This window comes from Triticum aestivum, chromosome 4B (assembly GCF_018294505.1).
Source record: "Triticum aestivum cultivar Chinese Spring chromosome 4B, IWGSC CS RefSeq v2.1, whole genome shotgun sequence".
Lineage (NCBI taxonomy): Eukaryota > Viridiplantae > Streptophyta > Magnoliopsida > Poales > Poaceae > Triticum > Triticum aestivum.
In genome coordinates, this window is record NC_057804.1 from 434,666,497 (window position 1) to 434,680,583 (window position 14,087).

Below are 14,087 nucleotides of genomic sequence, written 5' to 3' on the forward strand. Positions count from 1 at the left end.
TATCGGCCGACGCCCCGACCGCAACGACCGGGGCTATGGTCGAGGAGGAGGAAGAGGTGTAGGACGATGGGAAGACCGTGGCTCTTGCCAAGGGTGGCGTGACCGGCCTCGCGAGGACCGCTGGCAGGACCAGCCTCGCGAGGGAGGTTGGAGGGATCAGCCTCGTGAGGACCGCCCTCAAGGCAACGCAGTCCTCCCTCCCCTGCCACCACCGCTAAGGAGGAATGAAGACCATCACCAGGACGAGGGGGCTGGGGGCTTCCAGGAGCCGCGCGCAATCGCTTGCATCCTGGGCGGCGCTCAGGCCCCAGCCTCTCAGCGCATCTTCAAGCAGTTTGCTCGTGTGGTGAATGCAGTCCTCCCCAAGCTTGAGGCCGCGCACCCACTCAGGTGGTCCGCGTGCGCTATCATGTTCAGTTCAGCGGATCAGCTCAAGTGTGCGGCAACGGCCGGGGTCCTCCCGATGCTTTGTTCCCCAGTCATCAGCAATGTGCAAGTCACCAGGACCCTCATCGACGGTGGGGCTGGGCTCAGCGTCCTGTCTGTCGAGATGTTCAACAATCTCGAAGTGCCATACGATCAGCTTCAGCCAACCAAGCCTTTCTCAGGAGTCACTGATGGTTCCACTGTTCCAATTGGGCAAGTTCGTCTTCCCCTTACCTTTGGGCAGCGCAAACATTACCGCACCGAGCTCATTGACTTCGACGTCGCTCACATCCGCTTGCCATACAATTCCATCCTTGGGTACCCAGCTCTGGCCAAGTTCATGGCAGTGACTCACCATGGCTACAATGTCCTCAAGATGCCAGGAAGCGGTGGAATCATCATAGTGCCTTGCAAGGAAAGGGATGCAGTGTGTTCTCTTGAGCGTGCCTTCCAGGCCACGGCAATCGAAGACCCAGATCACAGGAGCGGGAGGCTCCCCGAGGCAGTTCCTAAGAAGAAGCAGGCTTCACCTGGCCCAAAAACTCACGAGGCAGGCCCCTCCGGAGGCGTTGCATCAGGATCGGCACCCATCCAAGGGGTGCCACCCTCTATCGCATAGGAAGGCATGCCCAGCGCCCTCCTCGGGTAGGGCTCGGGGGCTCTCTCCTGGAGGGCCACCAACCTCGCCAAGGTCACGACGGAGGCACTCGAGCACCACTTGGAGGCGTGCTTCAAGGCACGTTTCCCTCAGGAAGGCATAAGGCAAGGAAGGCAAAACCCCCAGGAGTTCATCGCGAGGAACATTCAGGAGCTACATGAGTCAAGAGTCATGCATGGCAGTCGCCGCCAACCCACTATAGCCCCACATCCCAGCGAGGATGGTAGGCTGCGTGTCTGCATCAACATACCAGGGCTCAACCGAGCCGCGTCTCAGGAGCGCCTCTGGCCTTCACGCGCGGGGCGTTGTGAGGGTCCACCTCACAGCTACGTTTGCATGCCCTTTGGCCTGCCGAACGCGGCTGCTGCCCACCAGCGCCTAATGAGGAGCATCCTGGAAGCTCAGGTGGCCAGACACCACGCGTTCCTGGAGGAGATGGAGACAGGCCTTGAGGAGTCGCTCGGACCCTCAGAGCCTCCCGAGGCTTAGGGCCCCGAGGGCTCGTGAGGGTTGGCTGCTTCACCGCGCGTCGACAGCTACTCCGACACTCGCTCTGCAATGGTATTAGGTGACATCTTTTCAAGTTTTATCTTCAGCTGGGAGCGCCCGCAGGGCCGCATCATTCCCAGGTCGAGTGGGTCCGTCCCTGTGGCATGTATCCGTTTTGCTTATGTTTTTCATCTGCTTTGTTGGGGGCGCCCCTCGGGCTGCATTATCCCCAGGCTGCTCAGGCTAGACCCAGTGGTGTTTACTTCCATGCATCTATCTAAATGAATTAGCTCCTTCGTGCTTAACATGCTATACTTAATCGCCTGCTCGATTAACGCCTACCTTTGCCGCCGCTCGCTCTGGCACGGCACTTGCGAACGGGTCTGTCCCTCCAATGCCGAAAAATCTGAGTGGCTGAGCTCTGGCCGTGGCAGCCCAGCAAGGCGCAACCTCACCAGGCCCTCAGTGCCCCCAATCACTCCCTCAGAGCGACCGATGGTTAGCTGACAACCAAGACAACAAGCTTTGTTTCCCCTCATGGTTGGTATGCAGGACCTTCTCCAGGAGTAACGATGGTGGCATCGCGAGCCTTCTTCTCCTTCTCTTCGGCACGACCCGCTTGCACGTTAAAAGGGGGGCGCCTGAGCATCGCGACTCATGGGCCCTTACTAGCTCTCCAGCCCTCACCCCCTGGCCTTGACCCATGGCATCGCCACCTGTCATACCAGCGGCGGCTGAGATCGCTCGAGGGCCGGGACCTGAGGACGTAGAGCCTTAAGGGAAGCGCGGAGGAGAGGGAAGAAGCTCGCGAGGGCCTAACCCAGTGGCACCTCAGTTGCCGTCACGCAAGCCCGGCGCCTCAACGGAAGCTACCCCAAGCCTATGAGATAAGTCATGTGAAAACTGATCCGACTCAGCGCCTAAACCCTCACCTACTGCAGCTCTGTCACGGCAACACTGTTTGCCTTTCTCGCCCAGTGGAGGCTGCTTGAGCGCTAAAGGGGACCTCCTGAGCATCGCGACTCAGGGGCTCTTACTGGACCTCGGGCCACTCACCTCCTGGCCTTGACCGTGGCATCGCGACCTGGCATACCAGCGACGGCTGAAGCCTGCCTGGGGACCGGGACCTGTCAGCGTAGAGCACCAAGCCCTCGTGAGGATAGAAAGGGGGAGTCGAGCCTGGACAGGACAAGCACCTCGCATCGATTCATACTAGGGATACAATATTTACAAAAGATATGGCCCGCGCCTTACGTACCCGCGCGGGGTGGTACTTCGGTTCCTCGCAGGGAGCAAAAGGAGCTAATCCTAAAGAGCGCTAACTACACGCGCCTCCGCAAGAGACGCCATCATCAACGGTGGGCCGTCAGTCACCGGCGCCAACCCCATACAGATCAGTGGCGACGGCGGCCTGACGAGCCCGCCCTGCTCTGAGCCTGACGCGAGCTCGGGGGCTCGTAGCTATCGTCGCTCGTCTCTGGGGTCGCGAGGAGCTCGGCGGAGTCGCTGGATCCTCCGGCACATCCGTTGTCGCCTGAGGAGCTGTTGGGGGAGCGATTGGCGAGCCTAGTCCTCGCCACGGCATGGCCCCGACCTCCTTTCTCAGGGCAGCATTCTAGCCGGCGTCCTTCCATGTCGAAGACCTTGAAGAACATCAGGGAGGCGCCATCGTACTCAAGGTGGATTACGAGGGCGCCACCTGTCCTGCAGACCCAGGCGATCTCGCCCCAGCTACAGGTCATGTAGACCTTGCCCGAAGCGACGACCTCGACCTCCGCTCTGGTCGCAGGGGTACTGCAGCTAGCGTGCTGCAGCCAGAGCCCGATAGGCCCCCTCGGCGGGATCTTGAAGGCGAATGAGGGAGGAAGGCGGATCCAAGATCGAGGAGGCATGGCGGCATGGAGAACAAGCTCGTGGGAGGATCCCACAGCATGGACTCCAGGAGGAACGACGCGCACCGCCGTGACCCGCCGGTGTCGACGGCGACATCGCCGGTGTCGCTCGACGCCTTCTTCTCCGGGGCCCTCGATACGGGCGTACAAGGGCAGCGAGAACCCCGGCGGCAGCCGCTCGAACCAGGGCCTCGATATCTCCTGCCGCGCACCCTAGTCTCGGCGGCAGAGGACTAACCGCTTCTTTGGCGGAAGCAGGTCAGGACCCTCTCGGGGGGCCTTTCCATTCTCTTTTGCAGAGAACTGGCGGATGGGTGCCATCAGCGTGAGGCGGAGCAATGGCAAAGATGGAGAAGAGGAGGGGTAGCAGAGGAAGATGAACTGGAATGGCTCGCACCATTCCGTACTTATAGCCGGAGGAGGCCAACCGTCGGCCTCCACGATCGCAGGTAATCATGACCCATTTTTGCATGCAGGGACTTGTCAAGTCATGCAGTTGCCGAGGCATCATGGGGAAGCGGATATGCCGACGTCCAATCAACCGCCATGCGGCGCCCAAGGCCGCAGGCTATTGGTGCCCGCGGCGCTTTGCACTTGCCCCTTCGCTTCTCTGCTAAGCCAAGTCCCGGCGCGCCTTGGGCCCGGGGGCTACTGTCGGTGTTCTGGGTACGGGGGTCCCCAGACTTGCCTGCCTGCGGCATGCGGCGTGGCTCAAGTGGGGGCCCAATGCAGCCCAGCTTCATCAGCTCAAGCTCAAGACCCTCGCGAGGGGCCAAGCCTCGCGGGGCGGACAACAGGGAGCTTCCTCAGGAGCAGCCTCCTCAGGCAGGCTCGCGAGGAGGCGGAGAGATCAAGGCAGGGCACCTTCGAAGGGGCCCGTGATGCAAGCCATGACGATCGAGGACCAGGCAGGCGCCAGGCGGGCGCCGGCCTGCGCAGTGTCCTTGTTTCCCTTTTGGTGCAAAGGGGGCAAGCACAGGCCAAGGCATCAGGCAAAGGTTACCGTTTCGGTGCAACAAGACCAAGACCAGCAGAACAGCAGGATGGAGGTCATTATGGAGCCCAGGGCGGCGTCACCGTCAGAGCCTTTGGCAGCCGAAGACCAACTTTAGTCAGGATAAGTGTACCAGATGTTCCCCTTCAAAATGACCAATTGTTGGCGCCCTTCCCGCTCAATATTTGGTGAGAGGCCCAGGGCCTCGCTCTATAAATAGGGCTAGACACCCACAATCTAGAGGCATCCAGATCATCTAGACATCAACCAGAGAGAGAGAGAAGCGACTAAACTCACCCAAGCAGTTCATCGCACCAGCTCAAGAACAGCCCCTCGCGAGGCTGTTCTCCCTTGTACTGTTCATCATCAGCCCCTGAGGCAATCCACCACACCACACACTGGAGTAGGGTATTACACCACAATGGTGCCCTGAACCAGTATAAATCTCGTGTCCCTTGTGTGTTCATCTTTCTTGCTTAGATCTTTGCGAGACTTAGAGACGTGAGCTGGTAGGGGAGAGATCTTCGTGCGCACCCCAGTGTTCGAACCTCAAGGGTCTGCCGGAACCTGAAATCCGACAGAATGCTACCTAGTATAATTCATAATGTAATTTTCTTTATTGTGGCATGAATGTTCAGATCCAAATGAATACAAACTAAAAGTTCATATTGATAAAAGAAATAGTAACACTTCAAGCACACTAATCAAAGTAATCATGTCTTCTCAAAATAACATGGCAAACGGAAGTTCATCCCTACAAAATCATATAGTTAGGCTACGCTCCATTTTCGTCACACAAAGATGTTCCCAACTTCTATACCCCCGATGACAAGCCAAGAAATTGTTTCATACTTAAATAATCTCAAACCTTTTCAACCTTCATGCAATACATGAGCGTGAGCCATGGATATAGCACTATGGATGGAATAGAATATGATGATGGGGATTGTGTGGAGAAGACAAAAAAAGAAGAAAGTCTCACATTGACGAGGATAATGAACGGGCTATGGACATGCCCATCAATTCATGTCAACATGAGGAGTAGGGATTGCCATGCAACGGATGCACTAGAGCTATAAATGAATGCTCAACAAAAAGAAAACTAGTGGGTGTGCATCCAACTTGCTTGCTCACGAAGACCTAGGGCATTTGAGGAAGCCCATCGTAGGAATATACAAGCCAAGTTCTATCATGAAAAATTCCCACTAGTATGAAAAAGACAACTTATGAGACTCACTATATGAAAAACATGGTGCTACTTTGAAGCACAATATATGTGACTCACTACATGAAGAACAAGGTGCTACTTTGAAGCACAAGTGTGGAAAAAGAGATAGTAACATTGCCCTTTTTATTTATTTATTCTTTTTTTTCTTTCTTTTTTTCTTTTTCTTTTTTTTCTTTTTTTTCTTTTGGGCCTTTCTCTTTTGTGGCCTTTCTTTTTTTTTCTTTGGGCAATGTTCTAATAATGATGATCATCACACTTCTATTGATTACAACATAAGAATTACAACTCGAAACTAGAACAAGATATGACTATATGAATGCCTCCGGCGGTGTACCGGGATGGTGCAATGAATCAAGAGTGACATGTATGAAAAATATGCATGGTGGCTTTGACACAAATACGACGTCAACTACATGATCATGCAATGGCAATATGACAAAAGTAAAGTATGTCATGATGATGAAGAACGGAACGGTGGGAAGTTGCATGGCAATATATCTCGGAATGGCTATGGAAATGCCATAATAGGTAGGTATGGTGGCTGTTTTAAGGAAGATATAGGGAGGTTTATGTGTGATAGAGCGTATCGTATCACGGGGTTTGGATGCACCGGCGAAGTTTGCACCAACTCTCAAGGTGAGAAAGGGCAATGCACGGTACCGAAGAGGCTAGCAAAGGCGGAAAGGTAAAAGTGTGTTTAATCCATGGACTCAACATTAGTCAAAAGAACTCATATACTTATTGCAAAAATTTAGAAGTCATCAAAAACCAAGTACTACGCGCATGCTCCTAGGGGGATAGATTGGTACGAAAAGACCATCGCTCGTCCCCGACCGCCACTCATAAGGATGCACAAGCCAGGTACACTTCATGTTTCAAATTTGTTACACAACTTTAACCATACGTGCATGCTACGGGACTTGTTAACTTCAACACAAGCATTCTTTAAATTCATAATCACCCAACTAGCATGACTTTAATATCACTACCTCCACATCTCAAACCAATTATCAAGCATCAAATTGATCATACCATCCAATTCACTTCCTATGATAGTTTTTATTATACCCAACTTGGATGCTCATCATTCTAGGACCAACTTTATGATAATAGCAAATACCATGATGTTCTAAAAGACTCTCAAAATAATATAAGTGAAGAATGAGAGACTAGCAATTTCTTCAAAATTAAGACACCACCGTGCTCTAAAAGATATAAGTGAAGCACTAGAGCAAAAACTATCAAGCTCAAAAGATATAAGTGAAGCAGATAGAGTATTCTAGCAAATTCAAATCAAATAAGCTTCTCCCAAAATGTGTGTACAACAAGGATGATTGTGGTAAGCTAAAAAGCAAGTACTAATATAATACATGACGCTCCAAGAAAAACACGTATCATGTAGCGAATAAAAATATAGCTCCAAGTAAAGTTACCAATGAACGAAGACGAAAGAGGGGATGCCTACCCCGGGCATCCCCAAGTTTAGGCTTTTGGCTATTCTTGAATATCTTGGGGTGCCATGGGCATCCCCAAGCTTAGGCTCTTGCCGCCCTTTATTCCATAGTCCATAAAAGCTTTACCCAAAACTTGAAAACTTCACAACACAAAACTCAACAGGAAATCTTATAAGTTCCGTTAGCGAAAGAAAACAAAACCACCACATAAGGTACTGCAATGAACTCATTCTTTATTTAATTTGGTGTTAAACCTACTGTATTCCAACTTTTTTATGGTTCATATACTGAATTACTAGCCATAGATGCATTGAAATAAGCAAACAACACACGAAAAACAGAATCTGTCAAAAACAGAACTTTTAGTAGCAATCTGTAACTAACGCAAACTTATGGAACTCTAAAAATCCAACCAAAATAGTAAGTCCTGGAAAATTTGTCTATTTAACAGCATCAAAAAGAATCAACGCAAAGTCACGTACCTGTGGTTTAACAAAATTATATCCGTGTGCGCAAAGTTTCTGTTTTTTGGCAGAATCAAATCAACTATCATCGTAGGTTATCATATAGGTTCTACTTGGCACAAACACTAATTAAATGATAAAAACACATCTAAACAGAAGGTAGATGCAAGATTTATTACTAAACAGGAGCAAAAACAAAAAAACATAAAGAAAATTGGGTTGCCTCCCAAGTAGCACTATCGTTTAACGCCCCTAGCTAGGCATAAAAGCGAAGATAGATCTAACGAGTGCCATCTTTGGCACTAAATTCATAAGTAGCACGCATGATGGATTCATAAGGTAATTTGACTTTCTTTCTTGGAAAGTGCTCCATGCCTTTCTTTAAGGGAAATTGGAATCTAATGTTCCCTTCCTTCATATCAATAATCGCACCAATCGTTCTAAGCAAAGGTCTACCAAGAATAATATGGCAAGAAAGATTGCAATCTATATCAAGAACGATAAAGTCTACGGGCACCAAATTTCTATTTGCAATAATAAGAACATCATTGATCCTTCCCATAGGCTTTTTAATGGTGGAATCCGCAAGTTGCAAATTTAAAGAGCAATCATCAAGATCATGGAAACCTAGAATATCGCATAAAGTTTTCGGAATCGTGGAAACACTAGCACCCAAATCACACAAAGCAAAACACTCATAATCTTTAATTCTAATCTTTATAGTAGGTTCCCACTCATCATTAAGCTTTCTAGGTATAGAAACTTCCAAATTAAGTTTTTCATCATAAGATTGCATCAAGGCATCAACAATATGTTTGGTAAAAGCTTTGTTTTGACTATAAGCATGAGGAGAATTAACAACGGATTGCAACAAGGAAATACAACCTTTTAAAGAGCAATTATCATAATCAAATTACTTGAAATCCGAGATAGTAGGTTAAATATTATTAGAAGTTGAGGATTCTCCAATCTCACTTTTACCAAATTTAACATTAAGATCTAAAGACTCCGAATTTTTGGGACGCCTTCTAGGCAAGGTTGATTCATCATCACTCCCATAATCATCAAAATTCATATTGCAAAACATAGATCTAATCTGAGACGCATCAATAACTTTAAGATCCTCGTCATTATTTTCATGGAAACTAGAAGAACACGCTTTTATAAAGCTTTCTTTTTTAGCACGCAATCTAGCGGTTCTTTCCTTGCACTCGTCAATGGAAATTCTCATTACTTTGAGAGACTCATTGATATCATGCTTAGGAGGAGAAGATCTAATTTCAAGAGAATCGATGTCAAGCGAAAGTCTATCAACATTCCTAGCCAAATCATCAACTTTGAGCAATTTTTCTTCAAGCAAAGCATTAAAATTCTTTTGAGAAATCATAAATTCTTTCACACTATTCTCAAAATCAGAGGGCATCTTATTAAAATTACCATAAGAATTATTGTAGGAATTTCCATAATTATTAGAGGAATTACTAGGGAACGGTCTAGCATTAAAATTTCCTCTATAAGCATTGTTTCCAAAACTATTCCTACCAACAAAATTCACATCCATAGATTCATTATTATTCTCAATCAAGGAAGACAAAGGCATATCATTGGGATCAAGAGGAGTATTTTTAGTAGCAAACATCTTCATAAGTTCATCCATCTTTCCACTCAAAACATTGATTTCTTCTATAGCATGCACTTTTTCACTAGAAGATCTTTCGGTGTGCCATTGAGAATAATTAGCCATAATATTATCAAGCAATTTTGTAGCATCTCCTAACATAATTTCCATAAAGGTGCATCCCGCGGCCGAATCTAAGAGATTTCTAGAAGCAAAGTTCAAACCGGCATAAAATTTTTGTATGATCATCCATAAATTCAAACCATGAGTAGGGCAATTGCGAAGCATCAATTTCATTCTTTCCCAAGATTGGGCAACATGCTCATGATCAAGTTGTTTAAAATTCATAATATCGTTCCTAAGAGTGATGATCTTAGCGGGAGGAAAATACTTAGAGATAAAAGCATCTTTGCACTTGTTCCAAGAATCAATACTATTTTTAGGCAAAGACGAAAACCAAACTTTAGCATGATCTCTAGGTGAAAACGGAAATAACTTCAATTTGACAATATTGTTATCCGTATCTTTTTTCTTTTGCTTATCACACAAATCAACAAAATTGTTTAGATGAGTAGCGGCATCTTCACTAGGAAGGCCGGCGAATTGATCTTTCATAACAATATTTAGCAAAGCAGTATTGATTTCACAAGACTCAACATCATTAAGAGGAGCAATCGGAGTACTAAGAAAATCACTATTATTGGTATTCGAGAAATCACACAATTTGGTATTATCTTGCGCCATGGCAACAAGTAATCCAATACACAAGCAAATAAAAAAATGGCAAGCAAAAAGAGAGGAGGAGATTGGAAAAGAGAGGGCGAATAAAACGACAAGGGTGAAGTGGGGGAGAGGAAAACGAGAGGCAGATGGCAAATAATGTAAATGCGAGGGGGGAAGACCTTTGTACATGCCCATAGCTTGTTGGAGGGGCATGTTCTCCATTTTAAGTTAATGGAGAGCGGCCTGCTCTCTGACAAGGTCTTCGGGAACTCAGGAATTCGCTTAGGGTGCTACATGGAGAGTTCCACTAATGACGAAAGCTTCTTCTCGAGCGACAAAGGCGAGGAGGACAGTGCCAATGACGACAACAACAGCGGGTGGGAAGACGATGACTCCGACTTCGGCTGACCGCCAGTGGCCGCACCATCATCTGGCCCGCCCCCTCCACCGGCAACATGCCTTGCCGGGGTCCTTGTCCTGCTGTCCTTGGCGACAGTGGTCGGCGGCCTTCCTCGTCAAGCGCTCCATCACCTAGTTCCCCATGCCCATCACCTTGCGCGGCCTGCCATACCTGGGGAGGAATAGGGCAAGGACGGGGATTACGAGGCACTTATCCTTTTTCTCAACCTGTAGCCACTTGCCAAATCTTAATTTTCTAGGGAATGTAATCTACCGAGCCCATGCTTATGTTCTGTAATATTTGTACTTGCATCAGCATATCAATGAAAAAGATGAGCTTTTGCTGGGAACTCATGCACATGTGCGTTTGTGCAGAGGCAAAATTCCCCTCTAATTAAAATAAATGAGTTTCCCCGGCAAGCTACCTTGTCGGCGCTCCTGTGCCTGCTGGAGAATCACATCTGCCAGGTTACAGGCGCGGGGTCTAGCCCCCTGCCAAACTCTTTTTTACCCAAGGTTAATGCAACTACCCCTACCGGAGCAGCGTTCGAGTCGGGGATGGGAGCATGCTACGTCTTGAGCTTGCGTTGGTTTTCCTCGAAGAGATGAGGGTCATGCAGCAAGTTTAGTGTAAGTATTTCCCTCAATTTTGAGAACCAAGGTATCAATCCAGTAGGAGGCTCCTCAAAAGTCCAACGCACCTACACAAACAAATAGAGAACTCGCAACCAACACAATAAAGGGGTTGTCAATCCCTTCATGGCCACTTGCGAAAGTGAGATCTAATAAAGATAGTATGATAAGATAGATATATTTTTGGTATTTTGTAATATAGATGCAAAAAGTAAAGATGCAAATAAAAGTAGATTGAAAGCAAATATGATAAGAGATAGACCCGGGGGCCATAGGTTTCACTAGTGGCTTCTCTGAAGATAGCATAAGTATTACGGTGGGTGAACAAATTACTGTCGAGCAATTGATAGAAAAGTGCATAGTTATGAGATTATCTAGGCATGATCATGTATATAGGCATCACGTCCATAACAAGTAGACCGACTCCTACCTGCATCTACTACTATTACTCCACACAACGACTGACTCCTGCCTGCATCTAGAGTATTAAGTTCATAAGAACAGAGTATCGCATTAAGCAAGATGACATGATGTAGAGGGATAAAGTCATGCAATATGATATAAACCCCATCTTTTTATCCTCGATGGCAACAATACAATACGTGCCTTGCAACCCTTTCTATCACTAGGTAAGGACACCGCAAGATTGAACCCAAAGCTAAGCACTTCTCCCATGGCAAGAAAAACCAATTTAGTAGGCCAAACCAAACTGATAATTCGAAGAGACTTGCAAAGATAACTCAATTATACATAAAAGAATTCAGAGAAGATTCAATATTATTCATAGATAAACTTGATCATAAACCCACAATTCATCGGATCTCGACAAACACACCACAAAAAGAGTTTACATCGAATAGATCTCCACAAGAGAGGGGGAGAACATTGTATTGAGATCCAAAAAGAGAAAAGAAGCCATCTAGTTAATAACTATGGACCCGTAGGTCTGTGGTAAACTACTCACAACTCATCGGAGGGGCAAGGATGTTGATGTAGAAGCCCTCCATGGTCGATTCCCCCTCCAACAGAGTGCTGGCGAAGGCTCCAAGATGAGATCTCGTGGATACAGAAGGTTACGGCGGTGGAAATTGTGTTTCATGGTGCCCCTGGATGTTTTCGGGGTACGTAGGTATATATAGGAGGAAGAAGTACGTCGATGGCCGCCAGAGGGGCCCACGAGACAGGGGGCGCGCCCTACAGGGGGGGACCCCCTATCTCGTCGGGCCTTCGAAAGCTTCTTGACTTGCACTCCAAGCTCTCCGGATCACGTTTCTTCCAAAAATCAAGCTCCCGAAGGTTTCATTCCGTTTGGACTCCGTTTGATATTCCTTTTCTTGGAAATACTGAAATAGGCAAAAAAAAACAGCAATATGGGTTGGGCTTCCGGTTAGTAGGTTAGTCCCAAAAATGATATAAATATGTAAAATAAAGCCCACAAACATCCAAAAGGGGTAATATAATAGCATGGAACAATCAAAAATTATAGATACCTTGGAGACGTATCAAGCATCCCCAAGCTTAATTCCTGCTCGTCCTCAAGTAGGTAAATGATAAAAAGAGAATTTTTGATGTGGAATGTGTCGGCGTTCTGGGAACGGGGGTCCCCAGACTTGCCTGCCTGCGGCCTGCAGCGTGGCTCAAGTGGGGGCCCAATGCAACGCAGCTTCATCAGCTCAAGCTCAAGACCCTCGCGAGGGGCCAAGCCTCGCGGGGCGGACGGCAAGGAGCTTCCTCAGGAGCAACCTCCTCAGGTAGGCTCGCGAGGAGGTGGAGAGATCAAGGCAGGGCACCTCCCGAGGGGCCCGTGACGCAAGCCATGACGATCGAGGACCAGGTGGGCGCCGGCCTGTGCAGTGTCCTTCTTTCCCTTTCGGTGCAAAGGGGGCAAGCACAGGCCAAGACATCAGGCAAAGGTTACCGTTTCGGTGCAACAAGACCAAGACCAGCAGAACGACGGGATGGAGGTCATCGTGGAGCCCAGGGCGGCGTCATCGTCAGAGCCTTTGGCATCCGAAGACCAACTTTAGTCAGGATAAGTGTACCAGATGTTCCCCTTTAAAATGGCCAATTGTTGGTGCCCTTCCCGCTCATTATTTGGGGAGAGGCTCAATGCCTCGCTTTATAAATAGGGCTAGCCACCCACAATCTAGAGGCATCCAGATCATCTAGAGATCAACCAGAGAGAGAGAGAAGCGACTGAACTCACCCAAGCAGTTCATCGCACCAGCTCAAGAACAGCCCCTCGCGAGGCTGTTCTCCCTTGTACTGTTCATCATCAGCCCCTGAGGCAATCCACCACACCACACACTGGAGTAGGGTGTTACATCACAATGGTGGCCTGAACCAGTATAAATCTCGTGTCCTTTGTGTGTTCATCTTTCTTGCTTAGATCTTTGCGAGACTTAGAGACATGAGCTGGTAGGGGAGAGATCTTCGTGCGCACCCCAGTGTTCGAACCTCAAGGGTCTGCCGAAACCCAAAATCCGACATTTGGCGCACCAGGTAGGGGTGCGCCGGAATCTTTCTTCCGCTAGTCGTGTCTGATCTTCCGTCGTGACCATGGCTGACGATCGCCGAGCCCGCGTCGAGCGTCGGGCTGCTCTCGCCACCCGCGTCGCCCAGAAGGCGCCCGTTGGAGGACTCCCCCGTCGTTCTCGTTCTCCTGCCGCCAGCGCCGCCACCGGCCCGGCGGGGAACGAGTAGCAGGCCTCGTCCCTGCACACTTCAGTGCAGTGCGATGGCCGCACCGCCACCCTGTCGCTGACTCCATCCGGTTCGTCGACCCACGCCCGTCGCGCCCCCACGGACGCGCATGCCGTGCTGCTCCTGGCACGTGAGCTTCTACACTACCGCCCCGTCGACGACCTCTACGAGGATTGGCTCGCCCGCATCACCGAGCTCGTCAGCGCCGCAGGGGCCTCTCCCATGCCATCCCTCTCGCTGCCTCGCCCTCCATCCTACGCAGGAGGCAAGGAGCAGGAGGTGCCTCCACCACCTCCTCCCCAAGAAGGCACCCTGGCTCCAAGGCGCGCGGCCCCAGGCCGAGACCCACCACGTCCGGCGCCTACGCAACAAGAAAGGAGCTGCCGAGAGATCCCTCGCCCCCAAG